The 25,073-nt window shown below is 37.5% G+C and overlaps 1 protein-coding gene across 1 annotated transcript in view; it reads left to right on the forward strand.

Annotated features, from left to right (window-relative positions):
* The window catches only part of LOC120776012 (integrin beta-PS-like), a 193,012-nt gene that overhangs the window by 109,013 nt on the left and 58,926 nt on the right, over positions 1 to 25,073 (forward strand). The window contains exon 3 of the mRNA XM_040106456.1: positions 13,318 to 13,376. The gene's annotated coding sequence lies outside the window, so the exon portion shown is untranslated. The remainder of the gene's footprint in view (positions 1 to 13,317; positions 13,377 to 25,073) is intronic.

A 25,073-nucleotide genomic window follows, 5' to 3' on the forward strand; every position in this document is an offset into this window, starting at 1 on the left:
AACCGCCGCGCAGAAGTCGCCCCTACTTGTCGTCCTGTTGGGTCATCACATTTATAAGCATCGACACCTGCCATTGCTTGCGGCAAAAAATTGCCCTGCCACGCGGGCGCGTTATCGCTAACACCAGTAACAACAACAGCAAAAATTTCAGCAGGTGAAACCGCTACAATGCGGTTCGCGGCTGCTACTTTGTTGTAAAACAAAGCGGCTATACAATTTCTTTTTTTACACGCCAACCCGCTACCCTCCCTGCACCTGCATACTCAGCACTGCCACCACTTACAGCGCGGCATGTCACCATTTAAGCGACGTTCAAATCGCTAAATAAAGCACTGGTCGCGCATTATATCGGTGGGGGTGGAGGGGGGTGACTCGCTGTGTCGCCATCTCCTACTTTTTATTCAATTAGCCACGCGGCGAGTTCGCACCAACCGACCGACCGTTGCGTGACTTTCAATTTGTAAAACATTTTTGTGTCCTTAATGATGATTTTCGCTGCATGTTGAGTGCTGGGCGGACGCGTGTCTAATTTTTTCTGCCTTCCTCCTCTTCCAGTTTGCGGCTTTTGTTTTGTACCTTTTTGTACTCAAGCATTTTTGCGCTGCATAAATTCGTTTTTTCTCCAGCTAGCGAGTGTTTTTTTGTTTTTGTTGTATTCTACAATCTGTTTTTTCTTTCCGCAATTACTTACTTTTTACATTCCGTTAGTTTTTGTATTTCATTTTGCATATTTTCAGCCCGCTCCTGCTGCTTTCACTTCCTGCCAGTTGTTGTTGCTTGTGTTTCTAAATGAAGAGGCGTTGAATGGTGCTTAGCATTTTTATGGCTGTCTTTATTGCAGCGAAAATATTTCAGTCAAAGTTTGTGCGAAGCGCAAAAAAGTCTCGTATAAAAGCCATTCATGAAATTTTCATGCGTTTTACTATTTCACTATTATGGTTATTTAAGCGCTAGAATTAAATGCTTGCTGAACAATGTTTTTTCACTTAAATTTAAAACCACTTTCTTTTGTATCAAATTGAAAAAATTTGGTGTATAATAATAACATATTTTCCAAAGCGGGAATATCATCTTTTAATTATTTGCATAATTTGTTTTATGTAAAAAATGTCTATAATTTATTGAATCTGTGCAAATATTTAACTTTTATGTAAGTATGTTTTATATTATAAAAGGGTTCCTTGCTTTTAAAAGAAAAAACACAGATACTTCAAATTTAATGGGAAGTGTTTATTATCATTCTAAAATACATTCTTTGGCATTTTTTTTTTTGAAGATTATCTCTTTCATATACTGACCGCGGCTAGGTCTCAGATGGTTCATCTGTTTAGTCCAATTTTCGAGGACTCGTTCGAGCATTTCGACTGGTAACTGTCCGTATAGACTTTAGACTTTCCATATTCTCACACGAAAAAGTCTAACGCTGTAATATCACATGAATTTGGTGGCCAATCGACTGAACCAAAATGTGAAATTATCTGCTCACTGAAGTGTTCTCTCAGTAAATCCATTGATTGGTGCGATGTGTTGGAAGTAACGTCGTCTTGTTGAAGCCAAATGTCACCGAGATCACGAGCTTAAATTTTAGGTATCAAATAGACGGTTATCATCAAGCGAAAACGGTTGTAACTGGCGGTTCTCAGCGTCATCATTTTTGAAGAAATATGGACCCTTATTTTTTCTGATTGAAATGGCAGCTCTTGAATCTCTGCAGCGTGCTCTTCGTCCCAAATGCAGCAATGTGTTATGTTTACATACACCTTGAGCCAGACTTGGCCCCATCGCTGAACAAAATTTAGCTCGAAAACCGTGGAGAACTTTTCCAGAGTCCATAGAGCTAGCGATGTCGCTTCGGAAGGCCGGCAGGCTTCAGTTCTTGCACAAGCTATATTTTGTACGCTTTCAATTTAAGATCTTGACTTAAAATACGCGAAGTCGTTTCATACGTCAGTCAGAATTGCTGCGAATGGCGCCAGTAATGAATTAAATTAAATTACTTTCTACAATACTTTCCATAATCCTCAAGTAAAGTTATCTTCATTGAATTTCTTTCCAATTTCCTGAACCTGTCAAGGTAAAATATCCATCTTAATAGGGTACCCGCTTTGACAGCTTATAACGCCGGTCCGTTGTTGTATCTAGAACTTCTAAAAAATTTATGAAAAAGACCCTCTTAAACCAACAAAGCGCCTTGAGCCGATCGAAAACTTTTTGAGGCGGTCAACGTCAGCATGTATGCTATATCTCCTGGTTTGCCGAATAAATGTTTGCCAAAATATATCAGCCTCGGTCTTGCAAAGGCCACTGACATATAACTTTGAAAGTTTGCGTTCAACTTAATTTTAAGCCTTAGAGCATGAAAGCCTATACGGCAATGTACAGTAAGAACTCCAAAGATTGCGACACGGTGAACTTAGCTAATGGCAAACAGTTCAATAGTTCTCCTACATTTCACTTTTGGTCAGAAAGATCATCTGGCCATCGAACGACGATTCAGGGCTAGTCCACAAGATGACAACGAAGATTCAACTTCCAGCAATTCTACTATGACCAGACACCCAAACGAGACTGATAATATTTCTATTAAGACTATTTCTATTGGGGACAGATACTTCTTAATCTTCCTTGACTAACTTTCAGCGTACAGTTTGCTAATATTAGCTGTTCTGCTGTTGGAGTGATTGCCAACCTCCCTAAAAGAAGCTGTTTCTAAAGGAACCATTACCGGTGGGACGACAAAAATTTCTTGAGTGAAGTCTAGTCTACAGGTCTACATATAATATAATAGTTACATTAAATAAGGTCGATCAAGAATAAATCGATTATTTTTGCATTAAATTGAAGATTTTATTTCGCATAATTAAAATGATCCATTAGCTGATCGTTTCTGGTCGGTTGCTCCTTAAGACAGTCCAGTTGTAGACAATAGAAGTTCGAATTGAGAGTTCGACGTTAGGGAGCTGCTCTTAGTAGATGATTCCCGCCTAACCCAATTAGAAGATAGGAAAATCTTCCGCCTTGGTGACAGTTAGGACCAGAAGACTATTCACCGTTTCGGTCGGGCGGATTGAGTTTTCGTCTTTGTTGAATATAGCGTATCTTCTCCTTACTGGTATTTGTCTTGAATTATTATTCTCTTTCCAATGAGAGTTAAGTTATGATGAATAAGAAGAAATGGATCTTCATTTGTTGTCAAAATTGATGCATTCTTGTAGACGAGTAATTTCAGCCGAAGTGAACTAGTGGCTTTTGTAACTAAGTATGAAGGCGAATGTGTGCGTGGGTTTTAGAAAAAAAATTATGGAAAAGAGCTGAAAGCAAAGGTTTTTGATCAGCGACGAGGCGTCTCGACGGAGGCTACGATATTGGAATGCCACAGATTGAAGTTGCTGTAGATAAAAAAAGATATCACAGGTTTGCGTTGAATACTCGTATTCTCTTTGAAATATTTGGCATGACAAAACTATCAGAAAAAGTGGTAAAGTGAAATTTCACAGCCATGTTTAACGTTGCTAAAGTGTTTCGAGATCATGGATCAAGAAGCCACTGATACACCTCAGATATCAAGTAGCAGTGAAACAAACCTGCTCCAAAGCAGGCGAACATTCTGTTTTTTGGCCGGAGATAACCATAGCCGATCCGACTGCCGAGTTGGTTCAATTAGGCTTCGAATTGCTGATCTCCATTTTCGTATATAGCGTCACACAACTTCTTTTTATATCCAAATTTGAATCAATCATTCAACGGGCAGTAATTTGAGTTGGTAGAGAATAATATTGATGCAACAGTGCTCCACTTTGCCAATTTCTAGAAAACGTTTCTTTCAGAAACTTTCAAGAACTTGAAGCATCTCTAGAATCTAGAGTGTTTTTTGCATTTGAGCTTGGACTTTCATTTTGACCATAGTGCAATTCAGCCTGAACTTGAAATATTGACTTCTTTGTAGATGTGAAACTCGAACTCTTTAGGAGAATTCGAAAAGAGCTCTAATATTTCCTCTCTAAGCTATTACACATATACAAATTTATAATTGCCACGAAACAAGGTATTCGAAGTGGATTTGTAAAGTGTTTTTTTCCAGTTAATTCTCCGTTAATAGACAGCTACAATGAAAGTTTCATGTCAACCTAATAAACTTGAAACTCACAAAAACTACTTAAGCTGCGCGAAAACAAACTGTTGATTTTACGAAACGTAAAAGTTTCAATCCCAATACGTAATCACTGAACTGCAAAGTTAACCCTCAACTGACAATAGTATGGTTCGTTGTACAGTGTTCAAAACGGCGCATCTTCCAAGAAATACTATTAACTAAAAGTTTAGCCATTTTTTTAGCAAATCTTGTGAAAGTTGAAAAAATAATAATGAAAGTTTGAGGTAGAAGGCCTCAATGTTTCTAATGTGACTTAATGAGCTTTCATGCTAGAATTATATCATACTTGTGTTATTAGTAATATTGAAATGCTTGACCATAAAAGTTCAGCTAATTGATCTGTGATAGTTGAGTTTAAAATAAAAGTCATGCTGAAATGCAAAAAGCTTAACGCATTCCTAAAATAAGAGCTCAGTGTCTTCACTTGGTGATTATTTAAAGGAGTCAAATAAATTTTCAAGAATTTAAAGATATTCTTCTTTCCAAATTATGTTCCAAGTCAAGCTAACTTTGAATAAGGTTATTAGACTAGACTTATTTAAGAGCTCTCGCAAGACTTGCCCTGTAGCAAGACAGCAGTTTTTGATTTAAGATGGCATTCATTTGTCCTATTACATATTTACCCAGTTTAATACTTTTTTGTCCTCCTGGTTTTCTGAAAGGATCATTAAGATCCCAATGTTTTTCATCCAACGAAATGCGTTTTAGTTCGCCTTTAAGAGGATGGAGTAGCTGAGAAGGCTTCGTTCTTTGCTAGACGTAAGTTAACCTATAAATTTATCATCAACTTCTTTTGAAAAGTCACATCGAAGTAATAAACAAGATTTTAACCCACTTAAACCTTATTTAGTAAGAGTTATTACAATAAACTGATGACAAAAAATGATAAGTTCCGAAACCCATTCAATCCGGGAATTTCTGAAAGATCTTAATGACCTGGTCTACTAAAATATCACTACTCGCAGAGATCTGTTCGATTTAGTAAGATTCCCAACTTTACAGCATGAACGCCAATACATAGGGTAATGTCCTGTTAAAAGCCCCATAACTAGAGAGATTCTAGTCTTACTGAGGGCAAAGAGATCACTAGATCTCCTGCGATTAATCTTGAGCCAAAAGGCATTTTGCGACATCGCTTGAGGTTAGGCACTCCTCGACCAACCCTGAATGCACTGTAAATGAGTTCAAGGATAGTATCGCTATGCTATCTGAGTGAATAGTTGCTTCTTCGAAGGAGGCTGCACTCCGGAGCAGATCTACTGCCACCTTAATGGCTGCAAATTCAGCTAGGAAGACACTGCAATAGTCACTCAAGCCTTGACCCATCCGTAAAGAAGCTCACTGCCCCTCTCCTCCAACGACTTCTTCCCACCCATAGCTCCCGCGTCGGTATATGGGCAGAGAAGGAGCCGCCAGAGTTCGTTTTGGTGGCTACATGATCTAAGTGATCCTGTATGTCCAGATACGCGTTCTTCTAAGAATCCAGATCCTCTGGGTCTAATAGTCACTTTGGCAGCTATAAACCTTTCGGCGATGTCTACGGGTACTATGTTTAAAATGGCGTTAAATGCCATGGTTGGAATGCGTGAATAAAATCATCACAATTTTAATGAATTGATGGCGAAACCACTTCCGACCGCCCAGTTTGTACTCACATTTCGTCGTGCGCGCGCCTTGCCCCATCCCGTTTCAATCACTCTGTGGCACTGAAGACTGAGAATTAGGTATTTTAGGTTTGATTGAACCCCAAGACCGTCTAGAGTAGCAACGACTGCCTCCAGTAGGACGTTGTTAAAAGCTCCCTTAACATCAAGGAAGATCCCAACAGCAAAATCAAGCCATGACACCATAGTATGCAGGGCAGTCTGCACTGACTTGTCTTACAATAAGCTTGTTGCACTCCTGATAGATAGTCCCCAGGAATGCGCCTTCTTATATACCAGTCTATCAGTCTTTCCAGAGCTCTTGGTAGAAAGGAGGAGAGGCTGATGGGCCTAAAGTCCTTGGGTTTGTCTGATTTATTTTCTTCTTTGAGCGAGAGATCGGAGATATACATATGTATGTATATAATAGTATTAGAATTGTAAAAGCTGGTGATGTGATGTTATTTTGCCACCTATGGCCCATTGTGCGTCTAACCGCGTCATATCGTAATCTCGTCTCGCACGTACTTGAGCGCATTTCAATTTAGCACTACGTTCCGAACTCCCGTTATACACATACATACATATGCGTATCTAGCGAAGTTTTTCATCTTCACGCTTCCGCATGCAAACAATTGATAAACGAACGAATTTTGCAAAGGCAAAATGTCGACAGTAAGGCAAGTGGAAGGAAGGAAGGAAGTAAAATCGAAATTGCCAACTTATCGATTTGTAAACTAACTTTGCACAACTTCACTCCAACTAGAAATGAACAGTTCTAATAGTGCAACTAAATGTGTCAGGGAGAAAATGCTCTCTCAAAGGGATATATTTATCTGTGTGGATAACACCGCTAGTGTGTGGCTTCTTTCACCGATGATTGCATTTAGTTATATGTAGTATATATGTATATCTAGATGTTTTTGGGGGTGTGTGTATAGAAGGGTAGCGCTTATCCGCTAATTTCGTATTCTCTGCACACGCTGACAAACAAGCACTGACGACGATAATCCTGGAGACGACGCTGCTGACAAATGCCATGCACGATGTCAAATAAAAAGGAGCGCTGGTGAAATTTTATTTGGTATGCTCGCAAGTATCCGTGAGTGTCACTGTTTGTCAAAGCGTGTGTCAAAGTGTCGATGACATTTGTCATTACGCGTATGTAATCAAGTGGCGCCTTGTAGTGGTGGTGGGTTGGTGCTGGCAGGTGTCGGTGTATTGGCTGAGTTGGCTGAAATGCGTGTGTGCTTGTTTTTGGCAGCAACGAAATTAGCTGAGCCACAAAGGCATCGGCACACGGAAACATGTTGGCGGGCGACAGACGCGTGTCAATATTAATAATATAGAAAGCTAAAGTGGAAAAAGTGTATAGAACAAAAAATGTGCGCAACGATGAATGGGTGCAAGCGACAGATGAAACCGTGCACATGTGACTTCCGGTAAAACGCTTCACTTCAAGGACAATTGATTGTCGTATGTGGGCGCTGTCGCATGAGCTTTGGTGGAATTGCTTTTGTTTTGCGTGCAAGTTGAATAATATCGATTTTTTCTCCGAATAATCGTACTATTTTTTATTTTCTAAAGAACTTAAATTTCCAGCAATACTTTTGGTAGGTGAAAGACTTAAAGTATTTTGACTTTTATTCGATTAAAGAGCGGGAAAAAAATTTGCTTGACTAAGTGCAAGTATGGAAGGGAATACTTTTATTTGCGAAATTTTTAGTTCACTTTCAGGCACTCTGAAAGGTTCTTTATTGCAGTACTAGAAGATTTACGCACACATTAATATTATCTATACTCTCTACACTAATAAGGCCCAATAAGCTTGTTGGCAGTGGGCTCTATTCTTTCGACAGAATTTTATATGCCTTGTTGAGGAGACTTATCCCACATTAGTTGGCACAGATTGTTTGTCTCCTTTTTTGAGGATTGGGCAGAGCACACTTAAATTCCAATCGTTGGGCATACTTTCGTCCGACCATATTTTACAAAGAATCTGAAGCTTACTCCTTATCAGTTCTACGCCGCCGTGTTTGAAAAGCTAGACCGGTAATCCATCGGCACCCTGTTCTTCAGAGGGGTAATTGTAATTTGAACTTCTTCATGGTCGGGCAATTGAACGTCTGCTCCATCGTCATCGATTGGCTTTCACTGCCATTCACCGGGCTGGAAAAGTGTTCTCTCCATAATTTTCGTATGGTATGCTCTGGGCATCAGTCACTAGATCACCTCTGGGGTGTCTTCAAGAGTATGCTCCTTTCTTGAAACCTTCTGCTAGTCGCTGCATTTCGTCGTAGAGCTTTCGAGTATAACTCCTGTCGGCCAACTTGTCAAGCTCTTCATACTCATACATTTCAGTCGCTCTTTTTAAGACTGCAAATGCGTCTCTCCTCCCTTTTCAACTCTCGGTATCTATCCCATCCCGCACGTGTAGTGGTCGATTGTAACGTTTCGACGTAGGCAGTCTGCTTTCTCTCCGCTGCGACACGGCACTCTTCATCGTACCAGCTGTTTCTTTTGCATTTTTCGAAAACCAATGGTTTCGTTTTCAACTGTACGCAAGGAGCTTGAAATGTTGTTCCACAGTTCTCTTATACCAAGTTGCTGATGAGACCACTGAGTGCAAGTCGAGTAGAAAATTGTTCGGCTATCTATTGGGATTGCAGCTGACATGCGTTTTTTGCTGCACAGAGGAGGGTGCGCATCTTGGCTGCAATAAGATAGTGGCCCGAGTCGATTTTAGGACCTCGGAATGTACGCGCGTCTAAAACACTGGAGACGTGTCTCCCATCTATAACAACATCTAGTTGGTGGCTTTTCGATCCGGAGATCGCTTGATGAATTTTTCTATGTTGGAATCTAGTACTACAGAGAACCAAATTTCGGCCCGGCAAAGTCGATCAGCCTCAAACCATTTGGGGATGTTTCATCATGAAGGCTGAAGGGTTTGGTTGTGCCAAAGATACCTTCTTTAACCACCCTAGCGTTAAAGTCGTAGAAGACATCTTTGGTCACATCGGCATTCTCTTCCGTCGGGGCGTGGGCGCAAATCAGCGATATGTTGAAGAACTTTGCTTTGATGCGGATTGTGGCTAGACGATCTTCCACCGGGTATATGCCAGGCCTCGGCGATGGAGTCTCTCTTTCACCACGAATCCTATACCGAATTTGCGCTCCTTTATATGGCAACTGTAGTAAATGCCACAAGGACCTACTCGCACCGGTCCTTGTCACGTTCATCGCATTTCTTGGACAGCGGTGATGGCAGCATCTACTTATACGAGGTCATCAACAATCTAGGCAGCGGAACCTTCTTAATTAAGGGACCGGAGATTCCAAGTGCATGTCCTTCAATCGTAATCCTTAATACATTTGCAGGAGTCGTCATCAAAATGTGGATTTCTTATCTCAGGCTGTCCCAAACTCATCGCACAAACCTGGAGAGGGGAAGTTTCGCCTTCTCACTTTAGCTCGCCTTCAAACAGACGTCCTTAGGCTACCCAGAGGATACTTGGTCAAAGACCGGAAGTCGAGAGATGATAGAGCCATATGCTCAGAGATCTTTCCTCACATGAGTGAACTTCTAAATACGGTTGCATCCTCCGTTTTTATGTCACGTTGAATAAATGCGTTCTGGTTGCGATATAAGGCGTCAGAAAGATATACAAGATCTGTCGCAAAAGAAACAGAACTTTTTAAATATAACTGTTTCTGGTGGCGCCACCTATTGGTGGGTATATGAAATAAAAGTTTGATCTCTTGTTGACACTTCGTAGCCATTTTAAGACAATTGGATAACTACAATCGATGTTATCGATCAAAAAGTGACAGCAGCTTTCGGTCATCGGTCGTAAAATGCAAAGAGCAAATATTAAATTTTCCAGTAGTAATGTGCATGAGTGGTTTAAGCGATTCCAAGAAGATCGTGAGGACCTCTGTGACGATCAGAAGTCGGGCCGTCCAAAATCAGTGATTACCCAAAACAATATTGAAAAAGTGCAGGAATTTATTAAGAATGAGCCGAAATCTTCTTTGCGTTACATGGAAATGGAGTTAGATATCACCAAAGACTCCATTCATAGCATTTTGATAGATAAGGTGTGCTCCAAGTTTGTTTCGCACAAATTGACTGAAGAGCAAAAATTGCTACGAATCCAACATTGTAAGGATTTGATTAAGGAGTCGAGAAAGGACATAAATTACAAATATTCGATTGTGACTGGTGATGAAACGTGGTGCTTTCAATATGATCCCGAAACCAAACGTCAAAGTACCGAATGGAAGCATCCAAACGAGCCATCACCGAAAAAATGTCGTCTTCAGAAGTCAAAAATAAAGACAATGCTGATATGTTTTTACGATTCCGAGAGTATTGTACACCGAGAGTTCGTCCCATCCGGCCAAACGAATAATGCTGTGTTTTACCTTGGTGTTATGAAGCGTCTTTTGTCACGCCTGGCGCCTGTTGCACGTAAATGCGCCGTGTCATCGGTCGACGCTTGTCACTGATTTTTTTGACAAAAAACTCCATTTAACCATTAATCACTCACCCTACTCACCTGATCTGGCACCCTGTGATTTTTTCCTATTTGGAAAACTTCATTTGTCCATGGAAGGACACTGGTTTCAGGACATTTCAGTATCGAAGCAGAAGGAAACTACTTTGAATAAAAAAATATAACTTTTGAAAAATATTAATTTTTTGTTGTTTTTTTTAACAGTCCTGTTTCTTTTGTGACAGACCTTGTATATTCGTAGAAAAAAATTGTCATTCAATTTTGTCAACGCTAGAGTAATTAAAGCGCAAAACGGGGTGGGTTGTATAGATGCATTCGAAGTTAACGTAAAGAACTTCATGGAACGAATTTACGTCTGAAAAATCTACTGAACCCGAACAAAATAAATCCATTTCTTAAGCGGGTAGAGATTGACAATGAAAAGTGGGTCACTACGACAACTTCAAGCGAAAACGATTGTGGTAGATTTGCGGTGAGTCGGTCAAATCTCAAGTTAATGAAAAATAATGGAGTTATTTTTCGAGACAGAATCAGATAATTTATCTCAGACCTCTAATTTCATCTAACACGGTAATAAACTCAAAATATCTATTATAGAAATTATTTATTATAATTAGCTTAATTTCGTCAATATTCGTTTATCAAAAAGTGTTAAAATTCTAGTAATAAACATTTATTTCTGAAACATCGCAGTAATCCTTCCCAAAAGCTCCTAAGCACTTCCAAACGTTTGCATTTACAAACAAAAGTGTAACATTTATTCACTTACTTAATATTCACTGGGACGCTTAAATACTTAGTTAGTTGTGCACTTTTCATTAGTTAGGTTTGGCGACCCGCGTTTGTGTTGTCAAGTGTCCAAATGACAAATGGCTTCACATAACTCAAAGCGTGTAGCCTTTCATACTCTCGCAGTAGTCAGAATTCATTTTCGCTTCGCTCGTTTTGCGTGCGCAGTTTTCTAGCAATACAATATACATATGTATATGTGTGTGTATATACTCGTGCACGTTCGTCTTTTTGTGGTTCTAAAACAATACTGCTTGACTGGCACCCGCGTCCTTCGCTACTTCTGGATATTGTGCTTCAGTCTTTCAGTGCGTCCTACGCCGTCTGCATATGAATTCACATTTGTGTGAGGCAGGCATGTATATATTGGTGTGTATGTTTCGCCCTTGTTATGGCAAGAATTTGTCAATACTTCGTTTCCTGCAATGTAAAGTGTAAAATTTGGCTAAAATACTCAATCATAAAATTTATGAATTCATATTTCATTGTAATTGTATTTTAATTATTTGCTTGGCGTTTAAATTTATGCGCACTTATAAATTAGTTTGCCAGCACAGTTTACGGCATTTAAATGATCTCCAAGGTATACTTTCAAGATAAATAAGACAATGTTTCTACAAGCTCAATTAAATCAAAAGGTTAACAATTGAGTCTCAAGTACTTTGATGCAAATGGTAGATGTATCCTATGCTATTTAAACTTCATATAATAAATTTTGCGCTCGTGATTATACTATACATCTTACACAAGGCTTCAATAAACATGCAACTTCCGTCAATTTTCTAGATCAATTTGTTAGTTCTTTAAAATGAAACTGATTCCTGCACTGTAATTACTCATTCCAAAATTGTAGTCTACAGAAATTAAAAAAAAAACTGTTTCAGCAAATACTTCTTTATGTAAAACCCATTAATTCGATGCCATAGTTATTAACTTTCGAAAAGAGCTGATCTCATGTACTTGAACGCATGGCCAAAGATCTGTGTAAACTTTCATGAAGATCGGTAGAGTAGTTCACGAGAAATCTTGCCAACCGACTTCAAAAACATAGTTTCGAGTAAAACGTGTTTAGCTAGCCTCGAGCGCACAAGTTCTCAAGTTTGTATCACTGAAACTATTACTCGGATCATCAATCGAAAAAAAATTAGAACAATATTCCAGAGGAGTTATAGAATTTAATAAGACAATAAAAACATTAGATTTTTTGAAACCCGTAAACCATGTAACTCCTTAATTTTCTACAACTTCTTTTTGAAATCTTTCTTCCTCCAAACTTTGATAGCGAATTCTTCTATAATTTCTGCATTATTTTGCTGTTTGTTTTCAAAGCTACGCCTAGTGTGAAGATTATAAAAAAAGAATTTCTTTTATATATATGTGCCTTTACAAATAATATACTAAAATTTTAAATTAATAATTCAGCTATTTTTGGAATGAGAGTCTTCTAAAATGTAACCGCTTAGTTCAATCAGCCCCATCAATTAATTTTTAAAACTTTCTCAAAGTATATTTTTCGAATTTTAGTGATTAAATTTAATTATATTAAGTTAACATACCGATTCTAACAGTGATCTCACTGGGACAGCTTAGAACCCGGTCTGTTATGGTACGTAAAACTTCTTTATAATACATCATAAGAGCCTTACAAATCGACAGAGCCATTTGAGCCTATCACTAATTTGTTGAGTTGGAGCAAGAATGGATATTTCCACCTCATCTTCCTACATACAACTTTGACAACTAGCACCGACAAGATTTTTCGCCATATTGCTTTGATACGTCAATTTTAAATTTTTTTTTCGCGCGTTAGTCATTGTACGCTAAGTTTTTTAGAGAGACGTTTTGTTTTAGCTTTCATTCACGGATAAGGTCGGAATCATTGTGGATGAGGTGTTTTAACGCTGACAGAGATCGCTTGTAACTCGAAAAATGTATAAATGTACGCCTAAAATTTGAAAACAATTCATGTATCACAATTATTATCGTCAATTTAACTAAAATTAATTTTTTTTTATAGGAAAAAATTAAATTCTAAATGTTGTGGCTGATCATAAAATCTTAAAAAAAAAATTAAATTAATCGGTTCAACAGCCCAACACACTTAAAGGTTGTTCTTTTTTTTCAATATTCAGTTGAATGAGTTATCGAGTCAGTTTTTATAGAATAATATTGCTTTTTAAAAAATATTATTAATCTCAAGTTTTTTTTTCAGATGCCAGTTGACATGGATTTTTTACGAAAAACGCTAACAGAGCCTTACGGAACTAACTGGTAAGTCCGAATTGAATTTTTGCAAATTATGCAATTTAAATATTTAACGCTTTCAATAGGTATATACATATATGAACATACAGATGTATACTTATAAACATATAAAGATCGATTCGTTTCGCATTTCAAGCTAAAAAGAGACTCATTTGCGAATTTATTTCTTTAATATGGATTGAGTAATTTTATTCGGACCTTTTGTATAATAATGAGCACACTTTTGACAATATAGGCTAATTTTTTCATGCAGAAATATTGAAGCATAAGCCGGTAACAGAGCTTCCCCGCAGAACGTATTGAGAAAAAAGCAATTAGAGGTGTTCACCATAACTCGACTGAAATTTATACGAAAATAAAAAAAATCAAATCTTCCCCCAACGTTCTCTGATAATTTTTCTTTAATGTAAAAATTTTTGATGGCCATTTAAAGTGTAAAATATAATTTTCCACTAAAAATTCCACCATTTTGTGGGTGGAAAACATCCTTAATGTAAAAAAAAAATTACTAAACGTTGGGTGCTGTATTTTATATGTATGTATGTCAAAAATGTGTACAAAGTTTGAAATGAATCGGCCAAGTAATTTTGAAATGACAGTGAAAACGGATTTGAAAAAGTAGTTTTGAGAAAACACTTCTGAATCTTACTAAAAACGTGACAAAAAAAATTATCCTATATTGTCAAAAGTGTGCTCAATAATGAGCAAATGGTCCGAATAAAATTATTCATTCTTTTTTAAGAAATAAATTCGCAAAGAAAGTCTTTTTTTACCTTGAAACCCATTCAAAAGCATTTGAACGTAGTTTTAGAATAGAGCTGATCTCCAGCAAAAACTAACAAAAAATAAGCTGTAAAATATAAGGGTACATTTCTCTCTCTATTTACAAAATAAAAATAAACAAATTTTTATGATAAACATATTTTTTCTACATATATATTCTTCGATTATGTAGTGCGCATAATATTATTCTTTGCTCTTCTAATGAGTCACTTTCACGCCGCCCCATACACTCGTACTCCTACTGAAGGAAATGCGAATTCCTCTGGCGCACAGCTATTTAATATTCAACGCCAACAGGCGGCAGTACGAGCAGTTAAATGATTTTGTAACAACAACAAGCGCATATAAAAACAATAAACAGAAGATTGTAAGGCAAAACACACTAATTAATTGTGAATGAGATTAATAATTGTAATAGTGGGTAATTAATATGCAAAATGTCACACATACTTGCTACTCATTAACTGTGTAGGGGCACACACACACACAGACAAGAGTGCGAGTACACGCACACTCCCACATGTGGAAACTCGCAGAAAAGTGGAAAGTGACATTTATACGTGAGAATGTGCCGGTGATAAATATATGATGGCACGCATACAACCACACACATGCCAACAAAATGTATGCTCATTGACAAGCAGGTGTGTAAATGTTACGTATACACCTAGTACCACTCGTGAGTGTGTGAATGTTGCGTATACGTGTCGTTGTACTGTTGGGCAGACTACTAAGTCGTTACTGCTGTTTTCCACTATGCCGACTGAGACGAAAAAAATTAAGCTTTCGTTTGCGCGGCTGCCTCGATAACAGCATGCGTATCACATAGCCAAAACTCACCGATAAAGGGTGGTTCGCAATTGTGTTTATTTTTGTGGAACATAATATGAAGAACAAGCCATGATGCCTCCGTAAAAACCTGTCCTGCCAATAAAATTTTCCTAGACATTTTTTTCTTTGTCTTTGATTTTTTAATTTCACATCAGGTGTTCCTCGTAATAAGTTTTTATGAGGACCGGTTCTTCACGGCATCCCACAAATATTCCTTCAAGTCGATATCTTCAATTTCCAGCTCACTGTTGAACGAAATAGCATTTTAAAGCAAAAATTTGCTTTCTTTTGATAATGTTACTGGCGTCCAGCGTTGACCTTGTAGCTTTGTGATCTTCAAGAGTGACTGCTTTGCTTCTGAACATGGCCAAGGAGATGAGCATATGTCGTTTGTACCAAGCAGCACTAATCTTTGTATTCAGACAACAATTTTTTCGTTTGTAATGATATTCTCACTCCTTTTCATTTATTAAATATCAATATTAATTGAAAGTCGAAAACTCATGACATAATTTTTGCCATAAGCGGTTAAAAGTTACAATACAAATTCGTAATTTTGCTACACTTTTTCAGAAAATTTGATATTAAGCTGAAGATCTTTAATCTGTCCAGCCATACGTAGACTTACTGGTCCTTAGTAATGCCAGTTGAAAATTCAGTTTAATTTGAGCTGAAATATTCATCATATAGAACGTCAACGCTTTTTGCAAATTCTAAGAACGACTTGCTATCTAATTTTGATACTTCATTCAGCAACTTGAACTGCGAAGCTCCTAGATATCTAAAAAGAGTTCAATATAATGTTGGATAAAAGCTTATAAAGTGTCCCAGTCTCTCTCGTGCCTACTTCCCTGCTTTTTCTGCATGTGTCGTCATTACAAAAGTCCATCCGGCTCGCCTGTTAGTTGTCACCTGTCATTAGGCCAACAAGCGTTCTGCAGTTTTTTCGAGACCCTGTGAGTGAAAATCTTACGTGTTCTTTCGGGGATCTTGCACCTAATCTTGGCGATCCAGCAGTCCTTAAGGCATTTCATCTCATTATATTCCATTTGTCACCCTCTTCGGAGTATAGTATAGTTAGTATAGTATAGTTTTTAAAGACTTACGCATTTTCTGTGCTGGATCGGTGATCAGTCGGATGACCCTTTTTGGCAATCTAATTAGCTATTTCGTCTCCCGAAACTCCTTTGTGCCCTGTGTCCCTGTATATGTGTAGTTGATTTTCGGCAGGCACTGCATTAACTGCCTGCCTCCTTCTAAGAATTCTCTAACGTAATGCGATATGAGATTATTGCTTTAATTGCCGCCTAACTATCTATATTGATCTTCTTTATATTGTTTTCTGTGTTATTAGCTATCTCATCCGCTGTACTGATCGGCAAGACTTCCGCTGGAAAATTCCTACTTATTGAGACACATGCGAAGGTTTTTCATTTCTACACTAGGGAAAAGTTAAATATATCTTGACGTGATTTACCATGATTTTTTCCATCACCTTCTCTTATCTAGCTAGTTCAGAACCCTTGTATTTTGGCTGCCAAACGACTATTCGTAGCTCCTCAGAATACGATTTGAGCAAGAATATTATTCCTGGTTTCATGTTATAAGCCCTTAACTAGTTATACATCTAAACTATGTTGTTCTTGTCGGATTTTTTGTGATAAGGCTATTATTTTTTTGTTAATACGGAGTTATCTCGCTCATATAGACGATCTCCTGAAACTCCCTTGAAAAACGGTGTCTGGTGAGGAGCAAGATATCTCTTCAAATCTTCAAATTAACTGATATCAATGGCAAAAAATTTAAGAATAAAGCATTTCTTTCCAGGATAGATAAGCGCAGGTATTTAACGAAGAAATAGCCAAGCTTACTTAAGGGGTTTCCTCGGGTAAAAAATAATTTTTTCCTCATATAAAAAATTAAATATTTTATTAGAATTTTTTATTGTTACAAACATTCGCTATCAACATAGAAATGCTGAAAATTTTGGAAAACAATATTTCAAACTCGGATAACTCTTTATAGGATCGTCTAAACTGAAAAATACGTGTTTTAGTTAAAACCTTAACTTTGAACTTGGACGAAGGAAAAAAACCGAAAATTGGATTTTTGGCTGACATTTTTTCAAAAAATTAAAAATTTTTAGTGAAGTTTCGCGAAATTTTTTTCAAGTAGTTGTAATCGAAAAATAATCCTTCGTTCAAGTCTTTAAGAATTGTATCTCAAAGACTTGTGTAAAATTTCATGAAGATCGGTTGTGTGGCTCTCGAGAAATCTTGCCAGCCGACTTTAAAAACACAGTTTCGGGAAAAACGCGCTTAAAGACGGCGCACTTAGCCCAGGAAGCCTTGAGCGCAAGAGTTCTCAAGGCTGTATCTCCGACACTATTACTCGGATCAGCTTGAAAAGACAATATTAAGACAATATTCTAAAGGTGTTGTAGAATTTAATAAGATAATAAAAAAATTGATTTTTTTGAAACCCGTAAACCCATGTAACCCCTTAAGATGTTCTACACAACTGCACCTTTCAAAAGAAATGAGTTTTTTGACTAAATTTCCGCTAAAAGATGCTTACAAAATGGAAGATTTGAAAAAGTCTATTCTTTTGTTCATTACCTAAAGAATGAATCGAAGAAAATTTAGCATAAAGTTTCAAAAAAGTAAAAAAAAAAACTTAGACTAACTACCAACCTAAAAAGGGCATATTGTAAACTCACGACCACTAACAAGTTCTCTCGATCTGAGTTAAACTCATAATATCATAGCTTTCAGGCAGCCAATAGCAATATTATTATCCGCAAAATATAATCCTAAAACTAAGCTAAGCATTAAAATGGGTCTGCTACGCAGGAGAACACCGGTCCCAAAGAGTTATAAAACCTGATTTGCATAACCAAATTCAACTTGCTTTTGGACCAACCTATGGGTTATAGGTTATCCATTTATATGTTTGGTTTGGTATCTACATATGACAAGCGAACCCGCTACGCGTTAGTGCTTAGACACAACCGGGTTCCCGTCCTCATTAACTTAGCTCAGCTTTATGACGTGCCATGTTCTTATTACGCTCACATGTCTAAACAATTATGCGCTTCCCTGCGAAAGCGTGAGTGTGTATATTATACGTATGTATGCATGCGTATAGCTACAGCTACTCAACACGGAAGCGCCTGTGTTTATGCTTCATATTGCCATAATTATCCGTTGGCGTTTATTAGCTTTGACACTTTGCCATTTACAGCTGTTACTGTGTGTTATATACATATAAGTACAAGCGCACATACAAATACATATGTAAATGTGGCATGTAGTTTGTAAAGTGTGGCATGTTGCCACTCATAAAGTGCCCAAGTGGCAAAGGTTTTTATGCCCTCTGCAAATACGAGGTCACCCTTTTGCTCGCAATTGGAAATTAAGCTTTTTCTAAATAATTCGTAAAAAATCCTGTGCTTCTCCCCTCCACCAACGCTAAATAAATTAAGAATTTGAAAAAGTGAACGCTTTAACGCCTTAATGTATGTAATGGTGGGTGTTAAAATCGTGTTTTGACACTTCTGACAGCCTGACAACAAATGTCATTAATGATTAACTACGAAAAATAAAATAAAAATGGAATAATAATGAAGTTGAAATCCTGTAAACAGCAAATAAGAACACACATACACACATACATATGCACGATACCATGAACATATGTTTACAAGCGCAGCGATTACAAAAGCAACAAACCATAACACTGCCAACGGTAAATCCGTTATGTAAGCTAAACAAAGCGTGCAAAAATAGCAAAAACAACAACAACGCACAGCTGTAGCCATAAAAATTCCAACACGCTTCGTTGCGGGCGAAAAAACGTACTTTCGCTGTGGGCACTGTTGCGTGTTGACTCGCCACTTTACTGTTACTTGGCCCTTTGTTGTTTCTAATGCACGTATCCTTTCAGCAAACTTTCACTTCATTTGAACTCCTACGCTTCTCGTGTTTCTTTTTCATTTTGGGCTTAAGGGTGTTTGAAGGAAATTAAGCAACTGTTGCTAATGTCGTAATCAGTTAAGGTCACAAACATTTTGATTTGATTTGGTCTTTTGTCTTCCTTTGAACTTGCTTTCTTAACTGCAATTAGATTAGCTGTCTTCAAGCAACACTTGACTACAAAAGCAGACAATGAAAAATTATTAAATTGTGCGCTTCCTGCGTTAGATAGTATATTTGGCAGACAAAACATAGTGCATTTTAGATAGGATAATGAAAAGTAAATTATACAGATTTGTAAATTGTGTTATTAAAATTTCGCAACATTTCAAAATCATTTCATAGTCTGTGCTATATAACCCCTATAGCTAGTTCGGTGTACCTTTACTGCTTTTACTCTCTTCTCTATTTCTTTTGCTTGATTCATCTAGTAGTGCCCTTACTTAACGTACTCCACAGAAAGCAGTGGCACCATGCGCACATATTCGGACACTGCATTTTTCTTATTTATATACTTATTTTTGTAAAGTTATTTCATCCGAATTTATGATTAAGACGATTAAGTAGTTACGTTTATCGGAATCAATTCCACAAAATAGAATTGGCCTTTTCAAGCTTTAGCATTTTCTCGTCTGTCTACCAGTTTGTAGATTCCAACCCAAAAAATTGCGTCGCCATGTCGACTTATAATCAAAAAATTCTGATACCCTCTTATGATGTGAACCGTATTCCATTGAGGGCGTTCTACATTTTAGGGCACCTGTCTTCCAATAAGTTTATAACCGGTCTTGCGTTTTCATGATATAAAGTTATTGCCTCGTGTCTAATCGCGCGTTTTTATCTGGCTTTAGAATCTCATAATACAGCACGACAAACTGAATACACCAAATCCAAAGAAATACCTTGGGGTCAAGGATATTCGGGTTTGCCTTTGATTTAGTAGGCCAAGTTGCACATATGATTTTGTTGTAATGAATCCATTTTCATGTCCAATTAGAATCTGATGAAAAATTTACTTATTTTGTAGCGTTCTGACATTCAAACTCGTCTCTTGCCCTCAATTCTTGCAGGGTTTGTCCGGAAAGTAATAGGACTGTGTTGATTTAAAAAAATTTATTGAACCAATCGTTACAATTTTTTAAAATCTTTCAAAATGAGTTCCTTCTGCGTCGCAGCGTAATTTCCAAGCATTGAAGGCCTCACAGAAGGCATTCTCCGGAACGCCCTTGAGAGCCGGGTGCATGCTGCTGGGATCACCTCTGTCGTCTCAAAATTCTTGCCTTTCATCGACCTTTTCAGGCAAGGAAACAAAAAAAGGTCCGGGGGCCACATCTGGTCTGTAGGACAGCTGCGGAAACGTTGATTGGGAACCATCTTCGCGCACACCTTGCGTATGTTCTAGTGCTCTATCACAATGGCATAAACCACAGATTTTGATAAATTTAACATATGGACAATTAAGCAAATACTTAGTCGACGGACTGAGTTCAAAACTTTGAGGACGTGAATCTCATTGTTGGTGTTAGTCGAAGTCGCAGGTTTCCCAGCACGGTCTTCATCAGCGACCTCTTCCCGGCCCTCCAAAAAGCCCTGGTATCACCGAAACACACCACTTCTTGCTAAAGCAACATTTGGACAAACTTGCTCGATCATATCAAGCAGATTTACCGAGTTTCACACAGAACTTAATCGTGTACCTCTGCACTAGCGAATGCTGCATTTTCGGCTTGCACTATACTATTCAAATTTCCTTGCTTCTGAATATATTCGATTGCTTCCAAACATTTTGAAATATCTTAAAAGCTTGAGTGACTCTCAAAGATTCTGCGAGCTCTTCTTGTGTTTGACAACAATTTTCATAGCTTCCTCAAGTAATGCTTCTGTTCCTTCGTTTTTAAACCTTTTTGACTGCCCAGTACGTTCTTTGTCGTCCAAGAAAAAATTATTACCTTTAAATCTTGTAAAACAATTGTGACAAGTTCGCTCGCTCGAGAGCATGTTCACCATAAACTCCTACCAAAATGCGATGACTTTCGATTGAAATTGAAGAGAAAAAGAAACCACTGATTTTCGAAATTGTAGATGTCCTCAGAAGTTTCCAAATATATAGATTTTGAAGGGTATCCAATCGAAAAAACGACTTGTATAAACTGGCTAATCAAATTGATATAGAATGGCAAGAAATTATGCCTTTTTTCTGTTGAACATAAACTTATGTGATTGAATTCAACAAAATGTGTTATTGAGTAGATAAGTGGGGAATCGGATACGCTCTTAGCCAATTTAATATCGGAGATTCGCAGGATATAGCGCCTGCACTGCCTAAGTCCTGTGGTTCAGATGGAAGAAGCTTTTCGATTTAGTACCCGCCAGTGGCAGAGGAAAAGGAAGACATCCACCACGTTAGAGAGATCACGTGGAGAAGGACCTGACTTCATTTGATATCTCGACTTACCGCCAAATAGCGAAAAGAAAAAAACTCCTGCGCGCTATTGTTAACTCCGCTATAACCGAGTAAGTGGTGCCTACGCCAGCGAAGAAGAAGAAGAAAAGAAATATACCGTTTTTTATGTTCCCTTTAATTTTTATTTATTTCTTATTGATTTAATATTCGAAACTAATTAAGAAAATCCACTCGTTCGACTTCTATGAAAGTCAGCTTTTTCTTTCAGTTTTTTCAAATTAAAAATACAAAGTTTTGCTATACTTTATGCCACAAATGTTTGCTGTTGTTGTTTGTGTAATTTGTTATCGATAATTATTTTAGTTAGTTGCCATGTGGTTTTGGCACAGCTTGCATCGTCTTTCACTGTCTTCACTAAACTTTGGCGAACAATGTAATGAAATTTTATATCCTTGGGCAATTTGTTGCTTTTTGAGTTTCTTGTTGAGAATCTTACACTTTTAATATTTATTTTTCGTAATTCGCAAACAATTAGTGCACTTATGTAACGGAACGAGTTATGCTGTAATTAAATTGGTGAGTTCGTTAGAGGTTATGGGAAGAAATTGTCGAGTTTAAAACGACGATAAAAAATATCTGGCGTCCAAAAGTTTTGATTTAATATAGTTAAAAATGTGAAATTAATTATGTTTGGTGGAACAAAAACTATCACATAAGAAGGGAGTTCTTCCTGAGCTCTACTCATGTATGACCATTTCACGAAAAGTTCTGACGATGAGTAGTGAGAGGTCTATTTGGGTTCAAAATCCGTGCATATTTTCGACGCCTTTATGTTGAGATGAAGTCCTGCTTCTGCATGCATAAAAAATATATCGATAAAGGTACCTCCCTGCCTTTAATCCTTTCAAGTTGCAAGGGTATAAATTGTTCGGTTAAACCCGAACTTAGGTATTTCCTACTTTTGTTTTTTACTGTCGTTGCGACATAGAATATTCTATAATTGAGTTAGAAAGAATGCTGCCCTTTTGGCTTTACCTGGCTTGATTAACATCGAGGTCGAATTCTGATATTTAGAATCGACATAACAATGGAATATTTTTGTGTAGTGAGGGCAACCCAAAAGTACATTCTTTTAAATATTTAAGTGTTTGTATAAACCCAAAATTACTGTAATATCCAAATTAATTATTGTAAGAAAATAAATGCCTAAACTTATTTTACCTACATACATATGTACGTGCAAAGTGAGCCACTGACTGCTATCAAATAACATTTAAGGAAATATACTCTTACATCCATATATGAAAGTGAGTTTTCACACTCTTTCAAACACTTGTTGTTTCGTGATTTCTTCTTTTGTTATTGTATGCCCATCGATCTTTATCCACCCCGCTTTGGTAGCAAAAATTGACTTTTAGTTCATTTTAGTCTTCAGGCGACTGACAGGTTAATGCGTGTGATTACCTGTCAATATGCCAATCACCGGGCGTGAGACGTAACCCACATCGAGGCCACGACCAGCCGTCAATCAAGTTAACACATACTTTCTTAAAGCAAAATAAGTTTCGTGGTTTAATTTCTTCCCTTTATAAATTGAGGTATTCGTTGGCGAGTGTTTGTTTGCTTTCAAAGAAAGGCACCTGTGGGCAAGAGGCGGTGCGAAAAATGTTAAAATTGATTAAAACTTTTGCTCAGTGAATTGACTGGTGATGTTCTTGGGAGGAAAAAACACTTTCGAATTTTACATTTGAATTAAGCATGATTATAATAGATTTGAAATAGAAAATAACGCAATTTAAGGCAAGATCTTCAAATAAAACAAAACATTTGCAAAAAACGAAACCTTTTTAATGGGATTTCAAAAACAGCACTATAAAAGTGAATGAGTGATGAAATTTTTTATTTCTGTGAAAATACATTCGATGCCATCATGCATGGAACTCGATTTCTTTTGCATGGCCACCATGGGCACGCTTGCAGAAGTTCAGTAGTTGAACCCAAATCTCATCGCTAGCTTGTTGGCATAGACCACAGACTTGAAGTGGCCCCACAAGAAATAGTCTAACGGCGTAAAATCACGCGACCGAGGCGGCCAATGGTCTGGCCCAAAAAGTGGTTTTCAATAAATCAATTGGAACATTCTCTGTGTGGCTTGTGGCGCCTTCCTGTTGGAACCACATATTGTCCAAGTCCATATCATCCAATTCGGGCCAAAAATATTCGGTTAACATTGAGCGGTGGCGATTCCCATTCACAGTAACGTACCGGTCTTGATCATCACGAAAGAGGTACGCCGCCGTCCCATAAACCGCACCAAACCGTATTTTTTTCGGTATGCAATGGTGATACATGGAATACGTGTGTATTACTGTCTGACCAATAACGCATATTTTGCTTATTGACGAAGCCATTCAGCTAGAAATTAGTCTCATCGCAGAAATTGATTTTTCGATGAAAATGGGGATCACTTTCAAGTTGTTCCTCAGCCCAATTCACAAACATACGACTATGCTGAAGGTCAAGCGGCTTCCGTTATTCGTTTAATTTGATCTTGTAAGGATGTAGGCCAAGATCTTTTTGCAAAATTCGCCACAACGACGTCACAGAGATGTCCTTGAGAACGACGTGTGAGAGACTGATTTGTGTCTTCACTGGCACGGGAACATTTTGTGCTGTGTCTGTCGATTCTAACTTTTCGAATAGACGCTCAATTGTTGTTCTGACAGGATGATTATGACGACCATAAATTGGACGTAGTGCTCTTAAAGTTGAGGCCACTGACTCCGAATGTACGGTTGTATATTTTAATAATTTCGACTCGCTGTTGGATCGTATATATTTCCATGATAAAATAGCAAACTTTATTGAAGAGAAATCTCAAATGAACGGGAAAAAATATGGCGTCGTTTGCACTATCGGTCTACTTTTGTAGCATCCCTATTAAAAACCCGTTACTATCGGATCTGTGCATCTGTGCGCATATATTTTATAGCCATAGCACCCAGTACAAGTACAGGTTTACCGAGCGACTTTTTTTATGTATACTATATTTCACATATATCTAAAATTTATTAAAAAAATTTCTTCACATTACTAACCTTCAATATAATCTAAGATGCACATTTCTTCGGCTTTTCCAACACCTTCTATGTCTGCAATTTTCTCTCTGCCTTATTTCAATTATCCAGCTAATTGCTTTCCATAAATGATGGAGCGCATCTGAAATGCTGCATTTTAAACTAAAGTTTCTGAGAAAATTTAAAATTCTCCCACAGAGTAAGTGAGTACATTAGCTATGAATAAGGAAAGTGTTGCTTAGCATGGTCATTTAATGAGAAATATGACTTTAGCGCACTTGAAAGATTAAGCTGTTGCTTGAAGATACTTGTGCTTTCATTAAAATGCAACAACAAATTAGACGTACCCTGACGTAGTTTTTAATTTCGGAGCATTCATTTTTAATGAAGTAGAGAAAGCACAGCGGTAACGAAGGCATGGAAGATTCAATATAAAAATTATATAAATTTATGCTTTATTTTCAGATATATGTAGATATGCACATCGAAGAAATAATAATTTTTAGTTTGCAAAGTCGAAAGATTATATCCAATACTTCAACTCGGTGGTTCACAAAATTGATACTTTGATTGAGCAATTCCATTTCTGCTTCTCATTTAGAAATCTCATCTAGAATAAAAATATAATCAGGCA

Source organism: Bactrocera tryoni, chromosome 4 (assembly GCF_016617805.1).
Source record: "Bactrocera tryoni isolate S06 chromosome 4, CSIRO_BtryS06_freeze2, whole genome shotgun sequence".
Lineage (NCBI taxonomy): Eukaryota > Metazoa > Arthropoda > Insecta > Diptera > Tephritidae > Bactrocera > Bactrocera tryoni.